The sequence below is a fragment of the Lepidothrix coronata genome, unplaced genomic scaffold (assembly GCF_001604755.1).
Source record: "Lepidothrix coronata isolate B3197 unplaced genomic scaffold, Lepidothrix_coronata-1.0 Scaffold223, whole genome shotgun sequence".
NCBI classification, from domain to species: domain Eukaryota; kingdom Metazoa; phylum Chordata; class Aves; order Passeriformes; family Pipridae; genus Lepidothrix; species Lepidothrix coronata.
In genome coordinates this window covers 1,189,475-1,198,680 of record NW_016690403.1, presented here as the reverse complement: position 1 = coordinate 1,198,680, position 9,206 = coordinate 1,189,475, and the positions used below count along the sequence as shown (strand labels likewise).

The 9,206-nt window shown below is 37.0% G+C and overlaps 1 long non-coding RNA gene across 1 annotated transcript in view; it reads left to right on the top strand.

Moving 5' to 3' along the window:
• The first annotated feature begins 1,085 nt into the window (after positions 1 to 1,085).
• The window catches only part of LOC108506627, an 81,563-nt gene continuing 73,442 nt past the window's right edge, over positions 1,086 to 9,206 (top strand). Inside the window, exon 1 of the long non-coding RNA XR_001877820.1 lies at positions 1,086 to 1,408. This is a non-coding gene — a long non-coding RNA (uncharacterized LOC108506627). The remainder of the gene's footprint in view (positions 1,409 to 9,206) is intronic.

Sequence of the window (9,206 nt, the reverse complement as noted above, 5' to 3'; positions counted from 1 at the left end):
TACAAAACAATACTTCCTTTTTCAGGGCATCCGGCGCTTCTATTTTTATTTGTAATACGGTGCAGAGATTCAGTGAAAGACAGTTACAGGATAATAGAAAAACTATTTTCTCCTAGTGCTTATATACAAATATACTGTGATGTGGAACCTGAGTCTTTCACCTGCATATACAGTTTCCTAAGTGTAAGATTCTATAAGCTTAAAATTTTTATTTATTTTAAGACTCCGACTATTCCTAGTATGCAATTCCTCTCAAAAAATCTGCTAAATCTGAGCAGTATCCCCAGATGCTTCAGTGATAACAATTGTAGTCAACCATCTCTAAGGCAACAGATATATCTTGAGGAATCCATATGAATACTGGAATTTTTTTGTTCACCTTTAGCAGGAGTTCATCAAACAAATAAGTGATAAAGACACAAGTAACATCAGTAGGTCTGAAATGAAACATTTGGTATGCCCATATGTGTCTGTGTGTATATGTGTATATATATTTTTTGTTGGTTTTTTTTTTTGTGTGTGTATATTTAGATATTTTCTAAACATTGATATGGTTTGAAGCTGCCTCCCTGCCAAGTCTCCAAACGTTACCACAAGAAGTGCATACCCCCCCAAACCTCAGGGAGAAGAGGGAGAAAAACAACCAAGAAAACCCGAAACGAGAGACAACTAAAGCAATATATAAAAATATATTTACACTTATGTTACAGTTATATACAATTGAAATATATATACAATTTCACAAGGGAACGGGAAGGGGGAAGGGAAAAGGAACAAAACCAAAATAAAAAATATATATATCCCAATCAGTAGCCCGAGATCTAGCAACTAAAAGAAATTAGCAAAGAATATCTTACTACTTTCCTTGGGACAATGGAGAGTCACGCTGGAACAATCGCCGGCAACCTCCATCTCCCAAGGTCGACAAGGCCCAACCAGGCCTCGCTCCCCAACCCGACAGACTCAACAGCAGGGAACCTGCACCTCCAAAGCCTCCGGAAGGAAAGAGAGCGAAGGCCTCTCCTCCTCTCTTCTTGTAGCCCGGCTTATGTAAAAATCGTAGGGAATACTGGGTAAATCTGGGCCCTTCCTTGGTTACAAACTGGTCACCAAGGAAGGCCTAGCCCAAACTACCACAACATCCAAACTGGATTTTTGTGTAAGAGTTCCTCGAGAGAACATCAGGTAACAGATACGAATAGAAATGGTAATAGCCAACAGCCATAGTTTCTGGAGCATGTTCCTAAGAAGATGTATTTTAAATACTCCCTGAGAAAAGGTGACACTGATTTTTAGCTGTAATGACCCAAAACCTCCTGCAAGATCATCAGCACCCAAGTGGACCTACATCAGAGGTTTCAACATATCCCACAGCGGTCCAACGGCTCCAAGCAGAATTGATATGCAGGTAGAAATAACTTCATATTTGTCCTTTCTAAACATAACTGTACCATTACCACCATTGGCTGAATTGGTTAATGTTATCCTGTAGTTGAAATTCTGTGGTAAACATGCACACAATAGAGTACCTTTCATGGATTTTGCTGTATAAGGCCAAAACCAAGTAAAAGCTGCTACATTTAATTTTTCTGTTTAATACAATTGTATATAACTAATGTGAAATCACTATTACCTTTATTTGTTCAATTGTGTTTTAGAAAAACAGATATTTATTTCTGTTGAGCCACATAATTTAAACTCAGTTTTTTAAAAAATTTCATAAAAATTGAAATCTGCCTATAGGGCAAACAAAGAGAAAAGGCTTCTGCAAAGAGTCTGGAGTTTGTTTGTTTAATTGGAAAATAAGATAATTGTATTTGCAGTTGACAAAGTGCAAATATTTTAGATTTGTAAAATATGCCTTTGAATTGCTGTGCATATAGATGGACTCTTCCATTTCATTAGCATTCTGGGTGGTTGGGATGTGCCAGCTAAATGCAGCCATCCTATAGGAGCTTGCTGTAGCCATAGCAACTGGATTGCATTTTCAAATAGATGTGTAGTGGAGGTCTGACAGATCTGAAGCACAAAGTGCTCAGTAAATGGTCAGCTGGCTAGTTAATCAATGTGTTTCTTAAAAACCATCTGTAAAGATCATGCAGTAAATATATTGAGAAAACTCTGTGATGATTTTCAGTCAGTGTTATATGACTGGCGAATTTCTGGTAGTCTTGAGAGTTTAAGTCTTGTTTTCTGCTTTGCTTCTCAACCTCATTAGAGCCCATCCTGTTGGAGACCTACAACTATGGGTGGAATCACCAGCAGCCCACAGAGTCATGAAAATACTGTAAATGAGAGGCACAGGGCTGCAGTATTATGTGTGACAGGCTCTCAAGCCTCTCATGATTAACTGAAAATCACTGAAAGTACTACAAATCTTTAAAAGTCATCTAGATGTGATCTGGGCTAGGCTCAAAGTGCAGAACAGTGATAAGATAAAACTGTGACAAGAAAGAGATTTCCTTTTAAAATTCAGTAACATTTGAGTACCTGATTCCTTTGAATTTATCTGGAAGTCGCAGCTGAAATGCACTTAATTTTCTCATTGTTTATGATGAAGTCCAAAATTAAATCATAAATAAATCATTGGAATTAGTTATATGGGGTTTTCACTCTGAATTGGAGCTCAACACAAATGCTTATCGTGAGGGGAAAATGAAATGGCATCATGAAGAAGAAAAAATGGTTATGGCCTACCAAAGAGTGATTGATGAAGAATTAGAAGCATCATGAAAAATCTTCATCCTCTAGTGAAAAATAATTTAGGATATCAGTGAGAGTCAGTATATATCAGAAATATGTACTGATGCAAAAGGCAAAGACATAAAAATAATTGGCATTGCATAGAATGATGTGAACAAAATATTCTGGAAGCTAAAAAATGTCTCAAGTAATGGTGATAAATATGCCAAATAAAGTATGATTAAAAAAGGACAGATAATACTGAAGTCATCTGTGACAAATGCATAGCTGGTTAAGAATTAAAGGAAAATATGCAAAATATATTAAATCTAAACATTTATTTTGATAGGAAAATTTTATGTATCCTTAAAAATATGATCAAGAATATTCACAAGTTGAATGTTTTGTTTTTCAAGGCCAATTGTGTTTCAAGGTCCAGTTTGTTATCCAGTCACTTAAAAAATTATGTATATGGAAGTAGATAAAATTATTTGTATGTTTATGTATATATAGGCTCTGCTTCTGTTAGAGGCTTATCCTTTAAATCTGGTAGAGTTGTCAATTATCTTGAACCCAATTAGGCAGAAACTTTACTCTGCAAAAAGAATTGAATAATGAACTGCAGAGTGGAAAACACACTTGCTACTTTCTATCCTCTCCTCCAAAAGAAATACAAGAAATGTATTTTTCTTAAATATTTGCAAAAAATTTAAATTAGAGGATTAGTTTAATTCTGAAGAATTTGACCTTCCAAACACAACAATTTGTACTTGACCTTCTTAAGGGTCTGCTCAACGAAGAGGAAACCAAATTCATATCAGGTTTAAATCACAAAAGCATCATAAAAACAAGCACATAAATCTAAGAACTTTCTCCTTTTCGTTGGCACACCATGACTACCTGAGGTTTCGGGAGTTTTGTGCAAGTTTCAAAACATTATGTGCCAAAAAGTTTTTCATTAAGTGAGAGATTTAGCAAGAGCACTGAAACAGGCCGAAGTCTCCCTCAGACCAGCTCAAAATGATTCAGAGACATAGTTTGACTTTGCATCCCAGTTTCTCCTCATGTCTCCTTGCAAACCAGGCAGGGGCTGCATTTATTTCTGATTTAACCTTCTGGTTTAGCCCACCTTCTGTCTTCCTGTAGTTTGAAGCTGACTTAGTGAAGGCTGTAGAAGTCTTACACCAGATTTCACTGAGTAGTGTCATGTTGCTAATTCTAAACCTTACTTGGCAGAGTAAATTATGCTGGCATTTAAAAAGTATCTTTATTTTCAATAAAGCAAAATGAAGTTGTTTTTACAGTAAGTTGCCTTAATTACCTATTCTATTTTTTTTTAATAGAGTGCTGAAAAAGCTGAAGTGTTATTGTTAAAGACTGGTAAGAAGTTTATTTCGTTGAAATCTAAGGCCTCCACAATTTTAGTGAAACCACAGTAAAATGCAGAGCAGTTAAGTTGAAATCACATTTTTTTATTTAAATTTGATTAGATAAAGTAGAGAATATTGTAAATAGTTTGGGTTGGAGGTTTATTTCTGAAAGCAGAAGCATTATGTTGTTTTCAATATGGTTATTTCAGTGCCTGAGACAGATGTTGTGTAGGCACAGAAAGCTACAGTAGCTGTTCCAATGTCAGCATAATTATCTTTCAAGAATACATTGTAGTTATTTTAAAATAATTTTCATATATCTGTAGGAATCTGCAGAACTTCCTTTGTCTTTCAGGTTCATAAGATCAATCTTCTTTCGAAGTAGATCTTCTTGCTTTGCTTTTTTGGATAAGATTTCTAAATTTTTTTTGCAGAAAAAATCTGCCTTTCTAAAGCAGTCTGTAATGCCTGAACTGCTTTTAAGTAGTTCTACAGCTTTTGGGGTTTTCATATGCAGTAGATGCCTGAGACTTTTGAAAACACTTGCTTTCAAACCAGCAAGGAGCAGAATTCCAGATCTGAAATTGAATCTAGTAAATACTGTACTGAAGTTTAACAGGCACTTAAAACCACTAGTAATCATGTTTGTTTGTATGGATGGTGTGTAAGAAGATAATCTCTAAAAACAACTTCTTGAGGATGTGGAGGCCCAAGGCATCCACAAAAATGATCTAGAGACCTTGAGCCAGAAAAGCTTTGAATATAAGCCTCAGTATACCCTAGTGACTTCCTCTGGGCTCAAGTGAAGCAAATCCTTTGCATTTATCCCAGGAAAATTTTACAGTGCTTAGTTTTATACAGTGAGTGACCAGCATATGCTGCACCACTGCATGCTCTACCTCCTTGATGGTGTAAGCAACAATAGGGCTCCACCTTCATCCTTTAGCCCATCTCCATGCAGCTGGTTGGTTAAACAAACTCACACTGTGTTCTTAGGATAGAACCTAAATGAGGGCTAACACTGCTGATCATGTGGTCAGCAGCCAGATGATTTGGAATTAAATCTGAATTATCAGTAGTGCTATATCCCAACTACCACTCCCCAAACTAATGCTTGAGTAGGACACGTGCTGACGTGCTAATGACATTTTTCCCACAAGATATGTCCTGGCAACCCCTTTTGCAGTTTTTGTCGCAATCAGAACTCATCTCTCATAGTGCCTGTTTTCAAGATAAAAATTAAGTATGTTATTACATATATCCTGTGCAATAGAATGTAATTTTTATTAGGCAAAATTTTTTTATCCTAACATAAATAAGCAAATATAAGAAAACCCAGCCCTTGAATACAGAAATGTCTTGGTGTTATAAATTGTTATGTGAAACACCAAACATATAAACACATAAATAAATGAAATACAGTGTGCTACTCTGTGTTTTAAGAATAGTACTCCTGTTATTTCATTACTGTAGCTATCAGGTTAAAACAGCAGAATATTGCCTTTGCTACTTTGGAAGTCCCATAGATCTTAGTTTACATTCAGAGATGAGGGTCATATTCCCTTAATTTCCAATAGAAATTTTTTAAACTGTGACAGAATAATGCTTTGAATTCTCAGTAAGTTTCTTCTTTCTGGTTTTGCTTTATGATTATGCTTGTGGTTCTGTTTTTTTTTTCCTGAGGATTCATAATCTAACCTGAATTCTGACATCTTTTCACTAGCACAGACATGTTTATAAGTGTTGCCTAATGAAATCTAGGACAAAATATGAAGAAAATTAATTATCCACTTATGTGAACTATCCACAACTAATTCAAATTACCTCTTTTCATCAGATCTCAGACCCTCTAAAGAACAACTGTTAATTTTTCTAGACATCAAGTGTCTAGTGTAAAAGGTTTTCTAATTAATTAGTCCTTTCTGTAATGTTTACATTTGAGATAATTAAAGAATAATGCCATAAAGAAATATGCATGAAGATGAAGGGGTTTCCTAAAGCATTTTGCAGATAGTAACATAAACTGAAGAGTTTTCTGGCCACATTTGCTTGAAATGACACCCTTTTACTTTTGTCTAAAGGAATTCACAGCCGTGAGATGTTAAAATGCTGCTCATAGGTGTGTCATTACAGCAAATGAAGCCTTTTTCTTTGTGTTAATGTCATAAGACCCGTTCAGATTCTTTTGTTTATAACATAAAATACTGTTGGAAGAACAGTTTACTGAATAAGATGAATCCATAAGGAGTTACTTTGGAAGCTGCCCAAAGTTTTTATTATTGTTTTCATTACAATACAAACTATGAAAATATCCTCTTGCAGTATCTGAACAATGTTTGTAGTTCTGCAGAAGGAATTTTACTGCGTTTAATATTTTCAAGGAAGATATTCCTATGTCTTAGTTCTATTTAAAGGATAATCTCAGGGTTTATGGAGCTGCAGAACGATTCTTGATTTCCCATTGATTTTCTGGCTTATATTACCAAACAGAGAACTGCAAGAAAGTATTACATTCTTTTTCATATTTGAATCTGTCTAAATTCTCCTTTAAAAAATCATTTTTAAAGAATTAGTCAAGTTTTCTCTGTATTTACTCGATGATTTTCCTCTGTAAAAATTACAGTAATAAAATTCTATCATACAGGATATGGAACCTTTTTGGTGGATGTCACATTTGGGGTTCCCATATTACCACCGATCTGGCACTGCCACAAGCTGTTCCTTTCATTGTTCCTTGCTAAAACCTTCCTAGACAGTGATTACATTTTAGTGGTTTCATTAACTTCAATCACTGTATATGCTGGGTTTACCTTTCCTCATCACTTTGGTGTAATCACATTCTCCTCCATAGCCTCCAGATGCTGTTTCTCAACAAGCACGTTCATGGCTTTCACTTTGCAGCAAGGGAGAGGAGCAGTGTGTGCTGCATATTACAGCGTTTGGACTCAGAAAGGCTCGTTCCAGCCCAGCCTTTGTAAGCCATTTCTGAAGAACAAGGGTTGTTCTAGCCTGGCCTGTACACAGCAAACTTTATGTAGCTTGCAATGCTGTCATTCCCCGACAACTTAAAATAAATGAAGCCTCTAAGCTATTTCCATTCAAAGCCATGTACTCTTAGCTATTAAGGGTGGAATGTCATTGCTAGGTATGCTCAGAATATGGTGATCAGGGAGAAATTTTACATCACATTAATAATAGAGGAGGCTTGTCAAGTTTGAAGTAATGAGGAGTTTGTTGGGGTTTTTTTTATGCTTTTTGTTGCCTTGAGAGCACAAAGTGAAATGGTGGTATTTTGGAGTTTGGATTGAAATCATACTACTTGGAAAAAGATTGCATTAAACCTCAAAGGAGCTTATGCCTTTAAAAGCATTGCTGAACTTTGCAGTTTGGCAAAATATGCTTATTCACACAGTTAAAAAAGACAGCTAAAAATAGTTAATACAATCAGAATATGCATAAAATAACTTTAGGGTGTCAAGCTATCATCTCTGTTGGATAGAACTGAAATGTAAGCTAAAAATGTTAAAGGCCAGACTAGGACACTCTTAATTTTGCAAAGTAATGTGTGTAAGCAGTTTTTCAGTTTGGGGATTCGTCCCACCTATGTGTAGCTACATGAAAGTTGGTCTGCTAAGTCCAAGAAAGTTGGCTAAACTCTGACATACCAGCTGAGATGTTTGCCCCATTGCAAGAGATTCAAATCAGTACAGGAAGCTGCAAGTTCGATGCATAAAGTCAGGTGGGAAAGAATCACAGCCTAAATAGTTTTTACTGTGGGGCAACTCATTTACTACAAGAATATGCATAAAATTTACATCAGTTCAAATGAAAAGTCTGTTGTGACATCTTTTGGGGACAGAAATTTTTTGTAGGTAAACAAATGAGAGAACACCTCAGATTCCCAGTGAGGTGGTAACTCAGGAGCAAGGGCCTCTGTGTCAGATGCAGATGATCAGCATGCAAGTCTGGAGCAGAAGTGTTTGTTAAATATTTATTTATCTAGATAAGAGCAGAAACTTGATGCCACCCTTAAGGCAGAATAAATTGTGGCTGTGTACTTCCTGACAAATGTCTCTATAACCTGTTTATAGAATCCTCCAACGATAACTGTACCATGGCTACCCCAGGCAATTGATTTCACTGTTCCTTCATTACTACTTAGTCTCTAAACCGATGTGTTAGTGTAGTTTAAGCCCATTACTCTTTCACTTAGCTACTGTAACTATCAAGTTGAAGCATTCCCTGCTCTTTTACTTTTTCTTTTGTTATGTTTCCTAAATCTCCAGTTACCTACCTCCATGTCTTTGCTAAAGCACAGTTGACAGCTTCATTTGCTTACTGGAGACAATAGTGGTCTTGCTGAAACCTTGCCCACTGTGACTAAAGGAGAACCATTGTGACAGGGATTTTTCACATTATTTATTGTGAGTATGTATATTTGTGTACTTTCTCTTCCTTTAGTTAGGCTAACAATGAAAATATCAAATAGAACCAGACCCACAAATAGACCTCTGTATCTCTGGGGAGTGTGTTTTACCATTTCATAGTAAACCATTAATATTTGTAGTGGGCTGATCCTAGCCAGATGCCAGGTACCCACTAAAGCTCTTACTCCCCTCTGCCACTGGACAGAGAGAAGGAAAAAAAGCCATCTAAGGATTCATGTGTTGAGATAAGAGCTGGGAGAGGTCAGTTACTGCTGACCTTCACAGGCACAACAGACTCAAAGTGGGGATATTATTTAAATTTATTACTAACAGGATAAGAGCAAAGAGTGAGAAATAAAACAGTCTTAAAAACACCTTTCCCCACCCCTCCTTCCTTCCATGATCTCCCTCCTCTCCCTGAGCGGTGCAGGGGGACGAGGAATGGGAGTTATGGTCAGTTGTTGTTTCTGCCACTGCTCAGGGAGAGGAGTTGGAGTCCTTCCCGTGCTCCCATGGGGTCCCTTCCATGGGAGAGGGTCCTTGATGGACCTCTCCAGGGTGAGTCCATCTCTCGGGCAGCAGCTCTTCCCAAACTGCTGTCCCGTGGGTCACTCCTCCATGGGGTCAGTCCTCCAGGAATGATCTGTACTGACGTGAGTCCCCCACAGGGGCCACGAGTCCTACCCGGGAAAAACCTGCTCCAGCCTGGGCTTCCCTCTCCACAGGC